Genomic DNA, 24527 nt, shown 5'->3' with positions numbered 1-24527 from the left:
CATGGCAACAGAGGCACAATTCCCTGCTGGCTTATCTGTTGACCAAGGTATGTCACACTAACTGAGAGAAAAGAAGAAGAAGGAAAAAAAAAATACAGAAATGGGGGATAAAAAGGCCCTCACTAAACTAGAGATTTTGGAGACAAACTCCCAAAGACACCTTTGACGGAGAATTCCCTGAGGGGAAAATCTCTTTGGAAGAACCCCCCAAGGCCTGCTTGCTGTGGAGCTTCCTGGCTTTTTCCCATCCCTTGCAGTGATCAGATGAGTTCTTGAGGTCAATGGACTTACTACGCACCTCACTGGGCCCACGGTGGTGATCTCTTTTGCTTTCTACAGAGACTCCTTGCTTATATTTCCTATCTTTCCTATTGCCCATCTTCCCTTCCTGATCTCCCTAAACAGCTAGGACTTGTAATAAACTAGTTGGACCAACATTTGAACGGTTGTTTCTTAATCCCATGCCAGGCACACATATATCAAAGAACTTCCCCTCCCTCCTATAAATTGGAGGACAAATTGACACTTGTCAACCTGATACATGCTGTTTGACTTATTTAGCAGATGTTAGGAAATGGACATTTGTACTGACTTTACAGATGGATGAATTTGTTTGTTCGATTTATTTGTTTTGTTGCTTCATATTCTATAAAATTTCATCTGCTTACAAAGTTCTCTACTTTTTCTACTTGAAAGCAATATGTTTTAAGCACTTGCAACAACTGGAATGAAGGAGCTGAATGCCTCCCTCTCAGTAAAATCTCAGGAAAGAGATAAGAGAAAAGCAACTCCAAGTAAACCTAGGGGAGGGGGAATTATGGCACAGATTTCTGCCGTCTGCTAATTTTGGTGCATTTCCATGTTTATTTCCCATTCTGTCTTGTGCAGATTATGAAAGCTTTAGGTTTTGACTTTACTCAGCACTTCAGAACTTTAATGAATATAAGCCAAAATGCCTCAAGTCAGGGACATAATTAGGAATTGGTCTCAAAGCCAAAAGAAATCTTAAAAGGCTGCCCTCCTATTGACTTTCTTAAGCATCTGCTCAGAAAATACTTTAATCTGAACAACCTACTCATTAGTGTGAGTACAAAAAGATCTTCAAACTACTCATCATTTCTATTCAAAACCACTAAATCAACAATTTATTTCAGTAGAATAGGCATCACAAGCTTTTCATTCTTGAGGATGGGCAAAAACAACATCAAGCCTTCCCTAATAATTTGTTGAACAGCTAAGTTAGCTGGTATGAGTTCAAACTGTGCTGGCTGCAAATGGCAGACAGACACACTGGTTGCCCTAGTAACTCTATTTAGTTTAATCATAAGCAGAAACATAGAGGTAATATTTTTTTGTACCTTTTGTATTTAAGTTGCGACTAATAATATTAATACCTAATACTAATTCTTTGTAAGCTTTCTTATTTCCTCAAAATTGTGATGATGTTTTTTTTTTGAAGGCTTCTGGGTGCTGTCCCATAGAACTTCAAAAAAATAATCTCCATTCAGTGTGTACCACCTCTGCTTCAGTTCTAAACATCTGCCAAGTAAAAAGAATCCAGAAATTGTCTGCCATTGTAAGAACTAGTGGTATCATGACAGATCAGTGGCTTTGTGATAGAAACCAGTCATTTTCCAAATGACATCAATAGCTAATACAGAACTTGACTACTACAAATTTCCCTTCTCTGGCATGTGTGTCTGTTGGTTAAAAATAAATCAGTCCTGGATCTTTCAAAAAGAGTCTTCAATATAAGATACAACTAACAATCTGAAATATAGAAAAATAAGTGGTTTTTGTTGTTGTTGTTTTTTCTTTATGGGGTTTGTTGTTGTTGTTGTTGTTTCTGCTAATCATGTATTAGTTTCTTTATGAAAAATGTCTTCAGGAAGTGTCTTTTTAGTGAAAAGTTAGACACTCTTAGACTTCCGATTAGTAAGAATATTGAAGAGCTTTTCAGGTTCAGAATAACTCAGATCATCTATAAGTAAGAAAAGCTGAAATGCAATTGGATTGCTCAGGAAGAGGTTAAAAATGGAGAATTTCTGGAAACTAAATTGCAGCATTAACTTTAAAGACAGCTCAAGGATTTTCTGAACTTAGATACCAATTATGAACTTGGCTACATGGAACATGTAAGTGTAGCACCATGCACAGTCTCTACCTAACTGCCCATTTTTCTTACTTCAGTGAATAAATAGTGCTTACATTGCCATTAATGTTTCTCTGTTCCTTTTCAAAATATTTTTGTATTATCCTTTCAGTAACTACATATCAAAACATTTTTCATATTATAATGGAAACCCATGTTTTGCATTTAATTGTAAGAAATGCAAAAATACTTTTGGCATATTCTTATGTTGTTTTTCTTGTCCTGAACCTCACCACAAATAAATTGACTTAACTGTTGCTTTTTCTTTGATGTTGCGATCTTTACCTGCTACCTGTTGCAGCTGTAGCATCCCATTTCACTTACAATAAGAAAAAGAAAAAAAGAAAATGTTATAATGTAAACTGTGTATTAAAAAGACTTCTAGAATAAATTTTAAGTCTGATTAAAGACATTTGACTGTCACAGGGGAAAACTGCACCATTAACATAGCTCCAGATATATTAGGACCAAAGCAGTTTATGGATTTATTAACAATGTATAATTAACCAGAAATCAATGAATGACTTGAAATCTGTATCAGTGCAACAGATACACATGCTTTTTTGTAGCTGATCCCAAGAAACTGCAATCACACACCCATAGATGCACACACACACGTGTATACAGGTTCTCACAGCTGCATGCACATGCAGGCACCTGCTGTGACTCATTTCTCCTAAATTAATCCTAGTTGTTGTTTGTGTTTTTTTTAAACTCGCTTTAAAAGAGCTTTAGGTACTTGCATATGCACCTGCTTGCTCATTTTCTCATCTATTGCTGAAAAGATTATTACAGCCTAAGCTTACAATAAGCTCTTTTTTTGGATTTACAAGAAAAAAGAACATTGTGTGGGCTTAAAATTATAGACTATTGCTGGAGATGCCTAAGCTGCAGCATGATTCAAGGCTTATAGATCTACCTGAGATCAGGTCTTTCCAGAAGTTAGATTAATTTCAGCTGGTGAGGAGGATCACAAACTGATTGTTTTTCTGACCAGAGATTGCATGATGGGCTTGGGTGGTAGTAGTTTTCTTCATTTTAGCAAATACTACTAAGAAAAATGTTGTAGTAGATTAGAAAATGTCATTGGTTAAACTTATTTTCCTCCCTTCAAGAAGCTACTGTTTCTCAGGCACGAGGAAACTTATCCAGTTAGCAGAGTTAATGGAGTCAGCCAGTCCTAGTTCTAGTGGCATTTTATCATGTTGATATTGGTCTGCCTTACTGTGGCTGATTACAGATGGGCTGTTTCAGAATAACTCAGTTGAAGCACTTCCAGCTACTGTCAGTGGCAATTCTTCTTTTGGGCATCCAGAAATCTCTATGGTTCCCCGAGGAACTATGCTGGCCCAAATGTTTCTGGAGTTACTGCAGGTTGCTTCTTGAATTGGCTCTATTAGAGGCTTAGCTTGGTGTATGACTGTTAGAAAGTTGATCTCTGACTATATATCTTATGTTCTTTAACAATTGTAGAAGATCATAGACCTAGCCTTTATAGTAGAAAAGTCCCACAGGAGCTGTTTATAGGACTGATGTTTTGAATTACAATCTCTACAGCAGATAGATTATGTCTTCCTCTAGATTTCAACACAAAACAGTCAATTCTGGATAATATTATTATCAAAGAAATGCATTTGTTTAAAATACTTCTCATCTAAAAACACTGTAATGCTTACTGCAAATAACTGCCAGAAAATTGTCTTAAAGGTAGGAGATGCTGGAATTTGCCACTGAACCTGCAGATGGCCTTTGTACAAATACATTATTTGAAAGAAAATCAGACACAGGAAGCAGGCGGGTAGGACTCTAATTTTTTATTTTTTTTTCATCCTCTCTCTTATTTTCAGCTCCCAATTTATTGTGTATTACTGAAACTTGCCTTAAAAAAGAATATATAAATATAGTTGTTCTACTTATTTTTTTCTGATAGTTTTTGTTCTCCTGTTAGCTGTTTCAAAACCACTGAGCTCAGATGCACACTTTGACCAGGTACAACATGCTCTTCTGCCCTGCACTCTATCCTTGCCTGTCACTGCAGTCTTTTCCTACTCCTACTCTGCAGTTAGCTTATGTGTCTTGAACCTTCCAGCACAGAGCACAGTCTGCCTTTTATTTTTTCCCTTATTTGCTAGTGCTTTTCAAATGGCCAACTGCAGTAGGACTCTTTCTTATTTCAAGTATTATTCAGTAAGACTCTTTCTTATTTTAAGTATTATTCAGTAAGACTCTTTCTTATTTTAAGTATTATATATTTTATATCTCCAAATACATTTTGTACTGTTTGTTTCTTCAGATTTCTCATTCCAGAGCCAGACTGGCCATTCCTCATTGGTTCTCTATCCTCACCATCCTATCTTAGACACCTCTCATTTCTAATGTCTTCCCGCCAATATTATCCTTCCTCATGATCACAAGCACTGATTCTCATGGGGAACTGATGCTGAGGGTGAAGAAGTCAATGAGGAAAGGCTGGACCTTGTTCCTACAAACAAGGATAATGTGACTGTGATTCCTTTCTCAGAAAGAATCATTTCTGTCTGCTTCCTGTTTCTCGCCAAGTCATTTTCTCTTTTCTGAAGTCAATGCATCTCATATCAGAGCTTTCCCTGTTTAGCTCATGATCTCATGTGTTTCATCACAGTTTTTTATTCACAGTCAGTGTCTGTGTGACCTGCGAGTGTCTCTCTACATCCCCTCCTTATGGATCAATCTGTTTCTGTGGAATTAATGCCAGACACCGCAGTTGCCTTTCTATTTCTGTCTTACCCTTTCCCCTTCTCTGTAATGAGTAAGGTATTCCTGACCAAAAACTGATCAAATGCCAGATATCTTTCTCAGAACACAGTGATTCAGTTAATCAGAGAAATAATTAGAATCAACTACCAGTATTAAAAGTTAAATTTCTTTACATGGCAGTTGAACAACCTTACAAATAGGTAAGGTTATAGATCATTGATAAGATAAACAGTATTTGCTGTTATATTTCTAGCCTCTGTGATTTTCATAACTCCTCTACTGTAGTCTAAAAAGAAACATGGATCAGTTATCAGGCACTGAAAGGAAATTGCTTACAGGGACTTAGAAATGAGATGTCAAGTCAACTGCCTTTTTTCTTGCTTTGACCAATTTTAGGTTTTACTGTACATATTTTGAATTTTTAGTATGGTTTGTGAAATACATACTTGTTAAAATTCTAAAATTAGAATCAGAAGAAGATTTTTGAAAACCTAATAATGAAAGCAAATGCTTTTGCTATGACTTATTTGCTTAAAATTTTCTAGTGTTGTAATTAAAGTTTTATATATTTAAGTAAATCAGCATATAGATGCTAATATTGGTATGGTTAGAATGTGTCCTTAATTCGTATGTCCACAATATTACCATTTCAATCTTAGAGCAAAGTTTCATTATTGAAAGAGCCAGGTTGTTTTAAGAATTATACATATATTAAATTCAGATGAAAGTTCTAGAAAAAGGAGATAATAAAAACTTCTCTGAAAATAATTTATCATTAAAAGTGATATCTATCCAACTCCACGGTAATACTATTAGAAGATAAAGCATTCTCATTAACTTAGTGCTCTTTTTCATGTAGTACTTGGTTATATTTCTTTAGATAGATGTTAAATGCAGTGCTTCAGAAGCAAAAGGTAGCATTTGCCAAATATGCAGCAGGAAAGAAGCAGAAAATAAAACCCTTCAACTCTTTTCAAGATAAAAAATGATTAAGAACAGTGAAGCAATAAGAGCTTGCAGAGAAATGAATCTTTATAAGAGAAAGAAAAAAAAAATGCATACAAGATTGAAAAAGGAAAAAGAAACTTTGGAAAGTTTCAGTGTTTGAGAAAAACTGTTTAAGAGCTGTTATCCTGATAACTACACAAAAGTTAGGAATATTGTATTAAGCTATTTGCCTAGTCAATGAAGATAGAAGCAGCTGCTGAATAGCATCTCAAATGTGTAAGTTAAGTACATTTGCAAGTACCTAATGCTCTTGTAAAGGGAGCTGTGAGTGCAAGGATAAATTCAGGAGAAAAATATCAAGCAGTAGTATATTAGTAAGAGACAATAAATAGATGCTTGAAAACTGGTACAGAAATGAGCCTTAAACTATAATATTAAAAAAGATCATGGTTTCCTCATGCATGGTTATGAAGTATGGTTGTATTCTAAGTAGGTGTTAATTAGAATAGAATATTTTTCAGACGCTATTAAGTAATATTCCATCTACCCACTTGTTAATAGAAAAATAAAGTTCAACATCCTTTTTTAGTTTGTATACATTACATATATAGAGATACTGTTACCACAAAAGCATCCTAAGCTGATGTCTTGGCAAGGATTCTTTGAATGAAAATGGAGAACTGTTCTTTGGTTGAGATCCTTGTTGAATCTCCCTTCACATGACATTGCTTTCCATGTGACCTGTCTTTCCTCTCTTTCAGAACCACATTGTTTCCCTCCGCTTCCTTCTTGATCCTCTTACAAGACCCTTCTCAATGCTGTGACTCTCCACTTAGCTGTCCATCTGTCTGGCCTCTAAATATGCTCTTGCTTTTTGCTCTCTATATTATGGTATATTAATTTTCTACCATACATTGGATTGCTTTGAACCACAAGCCTACCTTTTGCCTTTAAGTAAGTCCTTCCCTTTTGTCCATGGCTTGAATAATTGCTTATCTCATCCCTTATGTTTAACATTGTCTTCAAATCAAACACAGTACAGACTTAAGCACTGAAGCTTAAGGTACATACACAAATTTTCAGAGCACGAGTCATTTCCCAAATAAAATATAGCAGAAACGGTGATCTCTATTTCACTACATTAATGTGATTACCACAGGAATTTGTTTACATCTTTTTCCACCTGAAAGGCCTTGATTCTCTACTGGTTCTTTAAAATTTGTGTAATTGACAAGAAAACCCAACCCAAAAACAACTATCGTTTAATGCATAAGCTTCATATCATAAATTTGATATTACATTCCTTTCAAAAATAGCATCTATTCAATATTCTGATATGAACAAACAATACAACTCTTGAATGGTGCGTGTAGCTAATATATTCATGCAGAAGAAAAAAAAGTGGTTAATATTTTTTGCAATATTGTCTTATCTTAGAGAAAATAATCTTGAATGCAGTCCTTTGTAGGCAAGTGTGTGAGTCTGTACTGTCAGATTTGCAGGTTCAGGTGTCATGAGTAAAGTGATACATTTCAAAAAGAGTGACAGCACTAACAGAGGCAAAGGTCAACTTACACTTTTCACATATTCACACTGACCACGGGATCATGAACTTTGGTGTCTGAAAATAAGAAGAATAAACTAACAGGATGAAGACATGTATATAGCTTAGGTCAGAGTACTTTCCAGACTTGCCTCAAATAGATAAAATAATTTACGTATGAACTCCTGCTTAAACTTCATTTAAACCTCTGAAAATGCCATGAGCTAGTATGTTGCCTCTGAAAGCTGTTTATATGAGATATTTTTGTGTTGGCAGCTGCTTTAGAGGAGGGAAAGCTTTTTAATTGCTAACCACTTATTATTAGAATAAAACTGGATACATTTCACAAATGCATTCTCCCTTTCTCTGTATGTAAAATTTTAAGCACTGAGTTGTTTTCCAGAATACAGGATGTAGCTTGGTAACTGATTTAACGCACTTTAATAGCTGGTTCATAACTAATGTTTATATCATACAAATTGTCAGACTAGAAATGGCTGCCAGTGATTCCTGTCAGACTTAAATAGTTTCTTTGCCTATTCAGCCATGTCTCAATTAATGAGTTCTCTATGAGTTATAAAAAGAATATGATTGGTTGTGTTTCTTCCATGTTAGTACAGATTTTAGAACAGTAAGGGTTCACTTAGAAATGGTTCTCTGTGTATACAGTGTTACATTTCATGCAGAAAAACTGCATTGGTTGTGATTGACCCACAGACTGCTTGGAATGAAAAGGAAGTAATCAATCAGAAAACTAATTCTCACATATACGATATAGAAAGCTGTTTCCATACATTCAAAGTGGATAAGCTCCACTTGCCCACCTGCTTACTCAATAAGATGCCCTAGATTTAAGTGATACTTAAAACTCATGACTCTCATCTGAACATCAGCTGCCAAGAAATGCCCCACACAGATTCAAATTTTGCTTATTTGACAAAGGAGAATATATATATATATACATAGGGAGGAAATCATTCCATTTTATGATTTTCTTCACTTACAAAGCACTCATAAATATGAACTAGATCTTGAATGATGCTGTGCATCTGGTCCTGGTCCAGAAAAGCACTTCAGTGCATCTTTAAGTATGAAACTAATCATAGTATTTAAATGACAGATACTGTAGCTGTCTATGTACTTTTGTGGATTGGTGGGGCTGGACAGGAAGAATGAAAAAGAATGGAAAAGAAAATTTTGAGTTCATGCTAGGTAGTGCCTGCTGAAAGAAATAGCTGTTGGATTTGTAGAAAACTGAATATTTCCACAAACTGGCAGACCACTCCTTTGCCAAAACAATCACCTTTGTCTTTCTTTCAGCAGTGGAACTCTAGCCTCTAGATGTGATCTGATGCATGTTTTCAGGTATAACAACAAATAGATTCTTGGAATAATTTAGGAATGTAGTACAGAATAGTGATTACAAGATGGCAAATATAACCAAATTAATAGTGTCTCTCATTCCCGAAGTATCATATTTCACATTTCAACAAGAATCTATGGCAGTTGCATAGTCCCTTTCATGCAGTAAGGAATCTATGCAGACCAGTCGGTCCTGGTTAAGACTAGTACAACTGTTTAATAAGTAGTTTGATTAGGTGCATAAATCAGTTTAAAGAAGTCCATACACTGAAAGATGGATGCATCTTTTGCCAGTGCAGGATGTGATCCACACTATCCATGGACCATCAACAGTACTGGCTTTGGCAGGCTCTGATTTGGTGAAAAAATACGAGACTGGCTTCACTGGTCCAGCCTGAGAGTCAGTCTAAATCATCATTCTTTCTCCAAGAATGGAGCTAAGCAGATGTCTAAGGAAGGTTAGGAACAAAGCCAATATCTTTACCTGCAGTAACATCTAAATCTCAAACAACTATAAGATAAAATAATTTGCAAGTGTAGCATGGTAGGTCTGTTTAGCATCTGTCTGTTTGACCCATCCAAGTTTTTCTGAACTTTGTCCCTGAGTTCTTTCTCAACTTCTTAAACCCAGAATATATTTTAGCAAAAATCTGTTGCAATGAAAGGATTCCTTTTCATGTTTACAACCTCCAACTGACTGGCAGTTTTATGAGACTTTCTCAGTCTTGTAAGGGACACTCTGGCAAAGATGTGAACATTTTATCTCAGTCCATTTTCTTCATGCCAAAGTCTCTCTCTCTCTCTCTTTTTTTTTTTTTTTTTAAGATCTCTTTCATAATCTCTCTACATTCTCTTTGTCCAGGGCACTCATACAGCTTCTGATCACCTCATTCTCACTGCAGTAAACTTTTCTTTTTTTTTAGTGGAGAAGGAGGGAATAAGGATATTGATAGTGAATTTATTTTTCAGTAGAATAGAATTCTAAAGAGCTTTTCATTTGAATTGCCATACTTTGCCCAAATTATTAAGTGATGATTAATTTTTAGTGACTGATAATGCCAAAGCTTTTTACTGAAGTCTATATATTTCAATTGTTTGAATCCTTCATCTTCTCTCATTAAATCAAATTTTATGGAAGTGTTGCATTAATTGCAATGAATAGTAACTAATCTAATATTAACTGAAATAAATCTCACAAAGAGCTATATAGATATTGTAGTTAACTCTTTCTATTATGTTTGTGAAAAACTTCAATAGAAGATTTCAAAAAAGTATGCCTTGGTAGAGTATGGATTACTTTGATTATCTTCTGTGAAAGCTTCAGTTAAAATAAAATGAGTGTGCAAAGGAAATCATATCTGTCAAACACCTGGACAAAGCAAGTTTTATCTCAAATTAGGTATTTAAAAATTATTCCTCTGATTCATACTTGAACTGTTTAGAGTCTTACTGGGAAGCAACACTTATAAAGGTGACAAAGTTTAATTTCCCACTTCTTCTTAACAAAATATTAAGCCATAAAAAATATCTGAATAAAAACTATCCACATATCCACATTAAAGTAGAACATGTTGACTTTTTAGTCCCCTGCAACAGACTTAACATAAGTACAGTATAGGAATAACTACCAGCATTCAGAGGAAGTACTGTGGTTCTTGCAAGAAGAACCTAGCTCCTGCAGTTATTTAACATAAGAAAGAGATAAATTAAGATGACCTTCATTGAATTTTATACACAGTAAGGTTCTCATTGAATTCCTATAATGGACATAAAAATATTTTCATTAACAAAGTCAATCTACTTTTTTCTAATATGTTTTAACATGTTGCTTTTCACTTTTTTTGCAGACCAACATTTCTGTCATTATCTTCACCATCTTCAATTTATGTAGCGTTTTCATTACTATTAGATTCTTCTTTGAACTCATATCATCTTCTGTTCTGTTTGCATAATTTTAAATACAGTATTTCTTGAAATCATTAGCTACAAATTCTGGATTTAACAGGTCAGTGTTCTCTGAATATAATGAGAGTTTTTGTATGGGAAACTGGTAATCACAGCCCGAATCTCTGATTAATCAGCTGAGGCAAATGTCGGGTCAGCTGTGGGAGCACAGGTGAGGGTAATTCAGCCGTGCTCCTGGAAGGGGTGGTGCTTGACTCTACTTCTTTTAGACTTCATTTAAGGGCTGGCCACCACTAAGGCAGCATCTCTTTGAGATTGTTCCTCTGTGGAGATTGTCCCAGTGTTTTACAGCCAGACTGAAGGCTTCTATACTGGTGAGTTTTTCCTATAGATAACCTGTTGGCTATTTATCACCATCCATCTTGTATTATTATTGACTTTGTATTATTTTCACCTTATGGTTTTACAATGTTTCAGTTTTTCTTTGAGAAGCTCAAGCGTAATTGTGGCTAATAGTTATTCTGAGTATGAAGATTTCAAATGGTCTTTAAAGGGCATGTTTGCTGTTATGTAAAGAGCCTGTAGTTTATATGTCATTACACTTGATATAACCACAAGATCAACATTCGTTTCCTTGACAGCACTTTTCACAGGTGGATTTAATGATCTCTAAATGCATCCAGGACAAGTTGTTTTTTTTTTCCCTTAATCACACACCTTGTTTTCTCATCCAAATGATTTTTGGCTAGTTCTTCATTAGCACTGTAAACATCCATCCTCCATTTTGACACCTCACAATTATTTTAGTAGGCAACTATTCCTTCAGCATTTGTTTACACTTCAGTATCACAAATGGAGACAATATTATACCATCTGTTATCACTGCCAGCATTTCTGTACTGTGACTTTTTTGATCTTCCAGAAATTTAATGCTGGTAAATTTTGGACAGGCTTTTCCAGTGCCTCAATGAAGCGGTCAAGGCAAAGAAGATGTCTTGTTTGACAGAACAGATAACTAGTAGAGAGAGGTTATAGCAAACTGAAGTTTTTTGCTATGGGCAAGAAATTATGATGTATCATTAGGATACAGAAACTCCTATGGGAGTTTCTTGTTACATAATTCCTGTTATGAAATATTTTGTATTTGTGCTATTTCTTGATCTTCTGTTTGGTCATTTCCATGTTTTGGGATTTCTGCTTGTTCGGTAAGTATGCACTAATTACACATTTTTTTCTTCTGCTCCATGCAGTTTCCTCTTCTGAGTTCAACTGTACACCAGTTTAGTGCAAAAAATCTTCTAATTTCAGTGATTCAATATCCTCACATTTTCTTCAGTCTTTTATATTTCTTCCAAATCTTCTTATTAATAATCACTTTTGCATAGAGTACCACCATGAGTTGAAAATTTTGCATCATACCTTTTAGTGCATTCTCTTTTGCAGTCATACCTTTCATCTCCAGACCAGCTGCCATTTTGCAATTCGCTTATGAGATTCAGGGATTTTCTTAACTCTGCCAGAAATCTCAGTGGGGATCTTTGAGCTACAACAGATAAAGCAGTGTGCCAGTAAGGTGGTGGAGAAGACAGTAGTAATTGCTCTCTCTCTGTGTAACTTTAGTCCCTCTGGGGTTATTTGTATTTCTCAGTCATTAGCGAATTCCTCGCTCCCCCCCCCCCCCCCCCCCCCCCCCCCCCCCCCCCCCCTTTTTTTTTTTTTTTTCCCCCACATTTAAGAAATTTCCTCGCTCCCCCCCCCCCCCGACACACACACATTACACTTTATCTAACCAGGGTTTAAGACAGCATGTGAGCTTTAAGTTAAACTACTTGGAAATAAAAACCTCATCCTTCTCTAGGCAGAGTCAGTGTGTATATATTAAAATATTGATAAGGGAAATCAAATATAAACAAATAATTAAATCACAAAATCATAGTGGTCAGAAGGGTTCTCTGGAGATCACCTATTCCAACTCCACTGCTAAAGCAGACTCCCTAGAGTAGGTTGCACAGGAATGTGTCCAGACATGTTTCTCTAGTATCTCCAGATAAGGAGATTCTACAACCTATCTGGGCAGCATATTCTAGTGCTCTATCACCTATAGTCCAGCTCATCAAAATCAAATGAAAGGTTTCCTAAATGACTCTAGTATCAGAAATATATATATAACAATCATAAAAATACTGAGATCTTTAGATGAAAAGAAGCAGCTGTAAATTGCTCTGCAATATAGCGAGAGCTTCAGCATGTGTTAAAGCCCTTAAGTATTTTCAAATGGTAAATCAGTTATTTCAGTCACTAGGGAACGTGATAACAATTCTACCCACCAACTGTTCGAACAGCATAACTAAGGCTGTATTAAAGGTTTTGTCCTGTGTGTATTCTGCAAAGCACAGTCCATCTGCTTTTAATGAAAGTCAGCAAAGGTGGGATGATAAGGAAAAGGTGGCATGTATATATACACATATATAGTGACCAGGCCAAGCAAGTGGACACATCACATAACTTGTATTGAAGCCTGAAGCTATAACAAAAATAGTTATCTGTAAATCAGAGCAAGAGGTTTCCATTACACAGTTTGTTTCTGAGTGTAACAAGTAAATCTTTTCTTTTAAATTAAAGCTGACTTATTTGCTTTTCTTCAGATGTCGTACACAATTAGATTTGCTTTATCTCATGGTTAGATTCATAGTGAGGCTTTTACTCTCTTTTAGATTTTTGAGACTGAATCTCTCACATCCTTCACAGTGACATGCATTTCACTTCAGAACCACTGTCCCATCTTTGGGACAGATTAAAGATACAATTACAGCATATTTCTACATTTACATGAATAAAACATTTCAGTACCCTTCTGGCCCTAGTGTACACAGAAAATACTCATTATCCTCATTAAGAATTCAGTCTTATTGCATAAAAGATATAACCTTGTCTCTTAACTGCTATGATGCTTCTTTAAATTTGAATATATGGTCTGTTCTTAATACCAATATGATAGTCTTTGGAGAGTATCTTTCCCTTCCATAAGAAAAAATAAAATACAACATACAAAAAAAGACAACAATAAAAAGAACTTACTGGACATTAATAACAGCATGAATTACAAAAGTCTGAGTCCAGATGCTTGTAGTTAGCTCTCTGTTTATGGACTTGTTGTTAGGGGTATATTGGTCTGTTTTGAATAACTGTTATTAGCAAGGACCTTGACAGTATGAGCTGTCTGAAAATAGTATGTTTTACTGCACTGGAAAGACAAAGTCCAACTTTGACCTGACCTTTTTAAAGCTTCTGCTCTTTCTATATTTTCTTCTTTTTTCCCTTTTCTTTCTTTCTATTTTTTTCTTAAGGTGAAAAAGGGACATAGATGATGTCTAATGTGTCAAGGTTGCCAAGTAACAGGCTAGAGATGTGTCAGTGAAGGCTGTTTCCATGAGAGGAATTCAGTTGGATATAGTTTTGAATTGCTTCTGTCTGTCTCCCTCTCTTTTGTTTGTTTTGTTGTTTGGTTGTTTTTTTTTTTGAATAAAAAAATCTTTTGTTTCAATCTATGAAAATCAGTGTAGTAAAGTGAAGAATATAGTACATGCTTATGCTGGAAGTATAAAAAAAGTATGCCTCTGCTGATTGTTTATGTCCCTCTTAAGTTGAGAAAATGATGGAATAATTAATGTAATTTTCAACTTCCACGTGTTAATGCCTCATAGCTGTTAAACACTTCTGTACCTCCTGTGAAGTCACTTGTTTTAAAATGTGCCATAAACAAAGCATAAATTTAATTGCTGAATCCATTCTAAAAGAACAGAGTTAGATTGGCTAGAATAACAAGATGCCAAGAAATAGCCAGTGTGAATTTTCGAGGAAGAAGTCAAGTCAAAACAGTATAATTATTTTTCTGCTTTTCAGTGTGAGAATAGTCTACAGTGAGGAGAGCTATAGATTGATGTGCTAGAAATCACTATTTTTTTGACATTCTGACTTTATTGATTTATGACTTACTTCCCAGCTACATCAGGAGAGTTTAATAGTGGCCTGTACTGGACAAGAAAGTGGTCAATATCTCCTTTAATGACTTTCATTAAGGAATAAAGAATCTCCTTATAAAATCCAATGGAAATGTTTGCAAGCACTTTGGTGGACCAGACTGGAATTCACAATGTTCTTGATAGACTGGAGAAACTGAAATCAATAAGATAAAATTCAATGAGCATAAAGCACTACATGCCAGAAAGTAGAATCAAATATCTTCCAAATAAAATTACTTCAATGCGGAACAGAAGAGAACTTTAGATACATACCGAATCATAAAATAAAGCAGTAGAAACAGCCCAAGGACTGTGTGTTTGTTTTGCACTAGGTTTACTATCTTCCTGCTGCATCTTATGATAAACAGCTCCTCTGATCAAGGAAGTTCCAAGAAAATACAAAGAGCATTTGTCTAAGCTCTTAGCTAACAGATCTGTAATTACCAAGAATTACCTGCCTATGTTTGACCAGGACAGCTGAGATCCACTTACACCTTCATGTGTAAGCTAAGATAATTTTAATGAGAATGCCACAGCCAAATGCCTATGGTTTATGCATGAAACAGCTTAACTGGGCAACCTGGATGTTTGCTGAGTATCTGACCAAGAATGTGCTGCATATACAAAGATGACATTCAGAGGAGTGAAGGCCTCCATTTTCATGAGGTTTAAATATATATTATATCAAGCAACGTTTCAATCTACTGATAGTTTTCATAAGCCATGCAAAAAAATTTGTGCTATGATATGCAGTGGAGTAAGTATTTTGGAAAGCTGCTTAGAAGCTCATTGTGATGTGCTGTCTGTATGCCCATCATCTTGCTTTAAAGTGTATCACCAAAAGGACAGAGCAAGATGACAATCCCAGAAATAATATCCACTGAATTTAACTGAAATCTATGATATTAAATTAAGGCTACCCTTACAAGAGGCTTCCTTCCTACCTCTAATGTCTTTTGATTTTCTTTCTCTTGGTAGTGCTCCACAATAGCTTATTGCCAGAAATGTCTATAATTGTTTTTTGTTGTTTTTTTTTTTTTTAATGTTGTAAATTGTGATCACTGTTAAAAAATGATATGATTATAAAATTCATAAAATACAAATACTTTGAAAAATGATAATATCAAAATTTGGATGAAATCAAAGCCTTCAGGACTCTGTCCAGTTTTAGAAAATGACAGCGATAACAGTGGAATGTCTCAAAGGCTGATTCAGTCCTTTTATTCATAACTTGATATGTATGTGCAAGTCTCATTTTGTCTAATGATGTTTGCTTGAATCTTTCCTGTTTTATGGGATTTACTTTGTTTGATTGTTCTAGTTTTACTTTTTTTTCCCCCCATCATTGTACCTCATTTTATTTTCAGTGTGAATCTGGTGCAAAGCAGGATAGCTATCATAAAAGGAATAAAATACAAAATCTGCCTGAAAACCTCAGTGAGTCTGCATAGATTTTGTTTACTAAATCAGCATTTTCCTTCTGCTGAAGGATTGAGAGAAAGAGAAAAAAGGTTTGGTGTGTTTGTTTTTCTCCTTCTATAAGGGACCGCGTAAGTCATTTTATGTCAGCCATAAAACCTAATATTGAAGAAATTTGTTTTCATTTATAATTAGCAAATTATACTAAATATGCCAATAATAGAAAAAAATACTCTTTTTTTTTGTCTTGTTTTATTTTAATATTCACAAATACACTGTGATAACATTTAACAGTTCTTGTGTGGAAATAAGAGTTGACCCCAATGTTTCAAAAGCAGTCATAAACTAACAGATTGACAGTGCTTTCATTTTAATTTCCTTTAACATTCATAGAAATTTTACACTATGAAATTAAGAATGGCAATTTTCTTATTACTTCAGCTAATACAAAAAAAAAAAAAAGTTGCTCCCAGTTTTCACTGCTGGTCGTTCTCCTTTAGTGAAAGCAGAGCTTAAAGAGTTACAGGAGCGTTTTGCTGGGGTATAAGTGGTGCCTTCTCTTCTTCACAGTACAAACTGTGAATCCATCACTGCAGCACTAAGTAGAGAGAATCTGCTGGAGCCAATCTATATAGAAATAGAATGAGAAACTTGGAGGAAGGTGACAGAGCTTTTCTTTGCTGGTACGCTTTCATCACTGGTGGCTATATGACTGGTGTTTGGGCACAATTTTGAGGCTGCCTCAGGCCCCAGCTAAACCCATCCTGAGTTGCATGGAGATCTAGGTTGTCTGGAAGGGCCTGTATAGCAGCTAGTTTTGCTTGCTAGAATACCTCTTGTTCCATTCTCCCCCAGTCTTATTTACAGCCCTTTTTGTGAGTTGATACAAAAGCCTCAGCAGCTGTGCTAGGTGGGCTCTAAAGGAACGTCAGCATCTCAATATACCCAACAGTTCCTGCAGCTGCCATGGCACGGCAGGGACTGGGAATGCCTCAACCTTGCCTATTATTGTAGTGGGTAGCACCTTTGTCATTCCTGATGGCATGGTTTTATGAGTTTTGTTACTGGTTTTCCACATTGTGACATTATGTAGTGCCCTGGTAGTTAAAGAGTTAATGCTCCAGTCCCATGGATTGCCAATATTTCTGGGTACCTGGTTATCAGAAAAGCAGTACATACTAAATTCCCCAAAGGACTTTGTATTGTTCTGTTTCCACTTCCCATTCAGAGGGAAAGATACTGTTGTAATATTAGGTCTCTCATCCCTGCCAGAAATTGTAACAAATAAAGACTTTCAAATGTTTCCTTGTATATAGCCTCCTTCATGACCAATTTGGAGATATATATTTGAAGGTCCACCATGGAGGATCATAAATCCACATGTAGTGGCATATTGGTCTTACTAGGGCAAGTAATGGGGCATACTGCCATTAACCAATCCAGTAGCAAATTGTTTTCATCGTGGTGTTGTATAGCAACACACAGTCTTTGCCTGAGGGCAGGGTGAGTAGTAATGGATGTCAGTTTTGAAATTTCCAGTCCATTCACCACAGCGCTTTCTGCCTCCATGTCCCATAATCTTAAGAGCCAAGCAGGTATACTTTCCCATTGTTTTGTTGAAATTGCTGCACTAAATCCACCAGCTCAGATGCTATATGAAGGCAGGCTGCCATGTGAAGGTGGGTCTGAGTAAGGGTATGCTGACCAGGGGACTCCCCTCCTGGTCTATCCCATACTTTTTTTGTTTTTTATGTTCCTGTTGGTTGGCTCCCAAAGAGGCCTGTCTCAGGAATGGCTTTGAGATCTCACCTTGAAATTCTGTCTTTTGGATTACCTATGTCTATTGATTCAGAGGCTTGGTTATTTTCCAACCCAATATTTCAGATTTGTTTCACAGAAAAAGTTAAGCTTGTTTTTGTTTTTTTTTTTTTGTTAATATGTGAAGCTGTTATTCTAGTTTCTCAGTGCATCCAAGGAGTAATTGATTCCCATCCTCTACGGTTTTATTTGAGAGCTCTGAATTCAATATATTTGATAATGGACACACCACCGTGGATTAGGCCAGCTGTTGCTTTTTTACAGCTAGGATGTCTTCATCTTGTCCATAGTAACATTCCTCTACGTGGGATGGGGAGCGAAAGGTAATCCCACTATCCAACCAGGGATATAATACCCATACTCATAATACCCAGAAATCCTGGGATATACCCTGGCAAAGTTCTATCTAAAGCAGTAATATTCTCCCCTTAACCCATTAAAGTGAGGAAACCATTTTAATATTTTAATCTGCTTTGATTGCTAAATGTAATGGTAGAGAGAAGAGTGTGATGGGAATATGTTACAAAGAAAGAGTAGAAAAGCCAATCCATCTACAATGATCTAGGCTCATAGTATCTACGCTTATAATAGAAATTCTACAGAGGAGAAGTCCCCAAAAAGAGATCCTTCCACAGGGGAAGTCAGCCATTGAATGAGGTCTAAGAGAGGTGCACCCAGGCTCTACTCCTTCTGGTCACACAGGTGAACTGTCTTCACCTGTGTTCCCAGAGCTGACTGGGTCTTGTCTGCAATTGTTTGATCAGTGGTTCAGGCCATGACTCAACGGTTCCCATACATCCACTAAAGTGATATCTCTTTGTCTTTTATGGTAATCAAGAAGTTACAGTACTGCCTACCCCCCCCCATATCCCTACCCTGGAATAAGCACAGTCTTCATATTATGGGGGCTTCTTCTCTGATGCACACAGCAAAGAAAGCCCTACTTACTATTCTGAAATACATACAACCATAATCCAGAAGAAGGCTGCCAGTAGAAGGTACAATAAAATGTAATGACAAGCAAAACAACTCATTAGCATTTTCTTTTCACATTTAGTGTATTCCCTTTCAAATAATTATAATGTGTAGAAGCTGTATTTCACAGCTGGACTTTCAAGTGAGCCATTACAAAATTAGCAAGTGCTTTGAAAGCCACGATTTCCCATGCTCAGCTGAGCTCACATTCTCAGTTGTGTTTGTATTAATTTTTATGGAGCTTTAAGTGCAGTGTTTAGTCTCAGAAAATGTTCTTTAATCAGTCAACCCTCATGGCTCTTCAGAGCCTGAGGTGTGCATAGCCTCCCTGAATGAAGACAAGCACAGCTAGTGTCCAGATGGCTGCTCTGTGTCCTGGGAGGAGGATTTATGAGTTTCCTCCCGTTATCCCTATGCTGCCCTTGGGGCTTTCAGTGTTCTCACTCTGAAAAGCATTAGTATCACACTGGTGAATGAGGAAAAAGCTCCAGATGACACAGAGACTGATTCCTTTTCTCTCTGTGCAGCCTTTTCTCTCCCAAGATAATATGTAGCCATTGGTCCCATCAATGGAAAGACAGAATTGTAGAATCACAGAAACAGAGAACTGCTCAGGTTGGAGAAGACCTTAAAGATCATTGAGCCCAACCACAACCTAACCAAACTACCCTAACACTAAGAACCCTCCACTAAATCATGTCCCTGTGCACCACATCCAAATGGTTTTAAATGTATTCAGGGATGGTGACTCAACCACCTCCCTGGGGAGCCTATTCCAGCGCTTAACAACCCTTGCAGTAAAGATCAATGGATTATGCAAGGCCTATTCTGTCCCCCCTCCCTATCTACCAGCGCAAGGAGCTGTTCCCGGGAAGTAACGAGTCTTGCAATTAAAGACCGAGGCAAAGAAGGCATTAAGATCCTCAGCCTTATCCTGATCCTTGGTCACTGTGGTGCCCCCGGCATCCAACAAGGGATGAAGATTCTCCCTAGCTCCCTAGAATGTTGAACTGTAACATTATCATCTTTGAAAACCAGCAATTAATGACAGAGTATGTTTTTCATGTAGGTCAAATATTTGAGATAAAATATATATATATATATATTGACATTTTAATGTTTTTGTGGGGAAGAGGGGAGTATTTTGCTTCGAGATGCTGAATTAATTTCTTAGGAATATATGCTAATTTATATAGGTATATGCTATATTCAAATTTGAAGGTTAGTTAAAAATAAAAGTGGTGCTCCAAACAGTGAAGAGGATGCCAGCAACCTGAAAACACAGCTTTAAGCACTTCTAAGGTTATTTCATAACATTAGATGATCAAATTTACCTGTTACTGGAAATGCTGCTTTTAGACCAAATTACAAACTTGATACCATTCTTGTACTGGGAAATAATATTGTAAAAAGTACATTGGTATACATGCCTTATTCCTAAAACTTAAGCCTTGTCTCTGGTAGCAGCTTTTCAATTATTTTGGATGTTATTAAACAGACTGAATTGCAAATGTCATAGAATTTTTTCCTACTGATTTTCCACTACAGCTTTTCTCAGATCTCAGGCTTCTGTAACGCTTTTAAGAAAAGATTAGACAGTATCTCTAAGGAACAGCTTTGGTTTAGTGGATCGTATCTTTTGACCAAGAAATGGCATCTCAAGTTTCCTCCAGTTCTATTTCCTAATTCTGTGATCTCCCATGGAGATACTCTAGAATAAAATTAGAATTTGCCTCTCTTTTGTGTAGTTCCTGCTTTCTTTTTATATGAGCAGTTCAGAAACTGTATCCTTAAACCTTGTTTTATTTTGACAGTCTCTGACTGGCACATTTCTTGAGCTAAGTGATCACTTCTTTCGGATATTTACCTCTTTTCAAGAAATTATCTCTGAACTTACCACAGGTCTACCTGCATTGTACTTTCTTTTTTTTTCAATTTACAGGATGCCACATAAAGAAACAACCACACCAGTTTCATCTCCACTTCTGTGTTACACGCCCTACTTAGCATTTCAGGTTTTTACTGTGCTTTATTATTTCCTTCTACTTCTATGTAAAGTGCACTGTATTTTAACTATTTTATGGTATTCTAGCACACCATTTATACCTGCAATAGTAGAAGTGGCCATTGTTTCATCTTTAGGTGTATGAGGATGTCATTTCTATAAATACAATACAAACTCATCTATATATTGCACAAATATGTAGAGGATAATTTAATACTGCTTCCAGTAATCTTGGGCTTGGGTGGGGAGGTAGAGTAGAGGGAGGAACACCTGCTCGGCAATTCCTTTGAGCTATTTACTCCATTCTTCCTAAATAATTCATGTGCATATCAACAGCATTAGCAATAACATTGAACCACTGACAATGAACGACAGAAAAAAAGCATACCTACAGAAGGCTGTTTCCTACACAGTAAATTTCTTATCATTCTTTTCCAATATATTAATGTAGTTTAAAATATAGCATTAAAATTATGTGTGACAAAAATAAGAGAATCTCAAGTAACAAAAATAAGCTTTCATGGAGTCCCATGGGAACTCAGATTTGTATTTATGAAAAAGCTAAAAAAAATCATAAGACAGAATATCTGTCACATGCAGAAAGAAATCTTTCGATTGTTATTGTTCACTGACAGAAGGGGATAAAATGAGGGTAAAAAAGCCATTTAAAATAAATCACAGATGCCCTGTACAGATTTAGAGATTTAAAGGCCTGAGAAAAGGTTTTTAATAACTTAAGGTTCACCACCACCACTTTTTAATAGTATGTGATTCATAATCAAGACTGACTATATGTACTACCGTGGACCGGTTCTGAGCCAGAAATCCAAGATTTCATGAAGTTTTCCTTTGAATTTTCTATTTAAGCAAGAAGCAAGAACTTTTAAAATCATGTGTAAGAAGTCTATTAAGGGATGCAAGATGAAAAAGGGCACTGTGACAGAGTGCAGGAGCCAGCCACAGTCTCTTCTAGCTGTGGCCAGAAAATCTTATATGTTGGCCTGCTATGCCTTAGGCAATTTGTGCGTTGTTCCTTGTGTTACAAGTTCCCCCACACTGGAAGGGACTGTGATAGAAATATCATTCTATAGTGGTTCTCCAAAGCTTTTAATCTCATTAAAAAACAAAAACAAACAAACAAAAAAAAAACAGCTACAGTAATCAGTAATACAATTACAACATAAGTGGAAGTTATTTAACTTTTCCTTCAGTGCATGCAGCAGCTTCTCCCTAGTTTCATTTACCATTCTGCAGAATTTTTCATGTGATCACTTTTAAGACAGATTCTGTTCCTCTAGTGCTAAAGAACTTCAAAAATAGAATAGAATTTAACTTATTCAGATGTATTTTTGTCTTTTTTTTTCTCAAAGCATTCTCAAGCATTTCTTATTCTTACTGAAAAAATTTAAAATCTTAGAAAACAAGATTATCTGAACGAAAGATATTATAAAAGACAATCAGGTTCACTAAAAGAACATAACACATATATTATTGCTCTTGTAAAAAGATTAAGACTGCAGTTCTCAAAAATACTCAAATGTTTGCTTAAAGTTCTTGATAAATTTGGCCTTAAGCCTTGTTAGAATGCAGCCTCATATTATAATATTTAAACTGACAGCTCACACATTAAGTATGGTTTGGTTCCGAGAAATTATGTCTTCCAAGTATTTGAATGTGTGCATGATGATTTTGTTGCACCTCTGAAACATGTGAAATTAAAATGTTAATGAAATGGTTGAAAGTAAATAAAGAATTGGACTGTTTTGAGGAGAGCTTTCCACACTCTTTGAGGGCAAGACTTTCACTAAGACCTGTTAACACAGGACAATTGCTCCCAGCTACTGATAAGCACACAGTAGATTAAATGAATTACTGAAAATATTAATGGTCTATCACTTGTTCTTAAGACTTTTAACTGTTCTATTAATGTTCTTTCTACTGCACTAATAACAAGTCAATTTGACAGTCCTAATTCTTAGCATATTAACGTCTAGAGATATGGGCTTTAAGAAGCCCTTACAAATAGAATGTTATAGGCTTATATAGATAGAAATAATCTTTAAAAATATCATTATTTATTATTATTTTAAATAATTTCATATCCAAACAACGTTCAGTATTGCAGAAAGCAATAATGCCTATTATATGGGAACTGCTGAGTCACAGCCTGATCCACTGATTGATCACCTGAAGCAAGGACTGAGTCAGCCGTGGGAGCACTTGAAGGCAGTTCACAAGTGTGACCAGAAGGGGTGGAGCCTGGCTGCACCTACCCTAGACCTCATTTAAGGGCCAGATGTGAGAGAAGGCTCCCTTTCTGAAGACTGCTCCTGTTGGAGTTTTCTACTGTGAGCCTAGGACATAGGTGAGTATTTATCTTTGATTATCTCTTTCCATCACAATGATCTAACTATAAAGCCTATAAGCTCCCATCCTCACCACACCGCTCTGCTGACTGTATGTTTGTTAATTGTACACCTGTGTGTATAGGCTGCTCATCCCACTAAGGAATTTTGATTTTGATGTCTTTTAAGGAGTTACTTGGTGCTGGATTTTGAACCTGTATGTTGATACAAGTGTATATATTTCTAGTTTTCTAAAGCAGTCAAAAATGACAATGTGTAATACGTGCATAAGGACATTTAAGAAATGCAGAGATCATTATCCCCTTCTGGGTAACTTTTAACTTAGTTATTTTCAGGTTTGTGAGATACCTGGCATTGAAATAAGTTAAAAAGAATATTTTTTTGACATTGCTTCCGCCTTGCTTTTCTCTATCTTCATCTGGTATTTAGCATTCCTCTTAATCATTGTCTATCATTGAACGCTTTGTGAAACAGAGAAAAATGCAATTTTTCACATGTTCTGGATTGGATTCAGCACGCAGTTTAGGATTGGAAAGGTTTGGAGCTGCTTTTTCTTTACAAAGCATAAAATGTTTTGTCTTTAAGCCTGTAATATTACACTAAATTAAACAAAGAAGTATGAATGGGTCTCATCTGTAAGGGTCTATTCTGACTTTTTGTATGTTGTACATGAAGAATAGGTTGTAAAAATTCTCATAAGGGAAAAAATGAGGGAAGGCTACAGAAAAGAACAAAAGAAAACAATAAAAGAAAATGTATTTAAAGAACAGAAAACTGGAGAAGCAATAACTTAATGAGAACATTATAGGTTAGTAGGCTATTTTTTGGATGTGATTTATATAGTCTCCTTGAACAATGCCCATGCATCAGGAGCAAAGGGTAGTAGTAAAATAAAAATATCACAATTATATTACTTCTTATTTCCTTCTTATGTTGATGCTATTCTCCATTGTGTGGTCAGATGCTGTCAGACTGGAACAGTATCATAGTTTGTAAATACAAGTGGTTAACTATTGGCTCGCTCCCATTTCATTTCAGTGGTGTAAGGAAGGTCATCAGAAACTTTGTTCAAGTCCTTCCAGTGCAGACAGCCAAGATGTAATTTTCAAAGTTATGCTAAGGTGTAGACTACAGTGATGACAGAAAATGAATGATTGATTCTGACCAGCAGTAAGGTTTAGTTATGGAGATGTATTGGTTGTCATTTCCAGGACAGCAGGAGCTTTTCAGATAGTCACTTACTGACAAGCATGAAAGCAGTCTGACATAGAAGGAT

The 24527-nt window shown here is 35.9% G+C and overlaps 1 long non-coding RNA gene across 1 annotated transcript; it reads left to right on the top strand.

Annotated features, from left to right (window-relative positions):
* Window positions 1-10895: 10895 nt before the first annotated feature.
* LOC107312986 lies at window positions 10896-16100 on the top strand. Its single transcript, XR_001554720.2, has 2 exons — window positions 10896-11020; window positions 14650-16100. It is a non-coding gene; the product is annotated as an uncharacterized LOC107312986 (long non-coding RNA).
* Window positions 16101-24527: the final 8427 nt, after the last annotated feature.

This window comes from Coturnix japonica, chromosome 4 (genome assembly GCF_001577835.2).
Source record: "Coturnix japonica isolate 7356 chromosome 4, Coturnix japonica 2.1, whole genome shotgun sequence".
NCBI lineage: Eukaryota > Metazoa > Chordata > Aves > Galliformes > Phasianidae > Coturnix > Coturnix japonica.
This window is presented reverse-complemented; position numbering and strand designations above follow the sequence as displayed.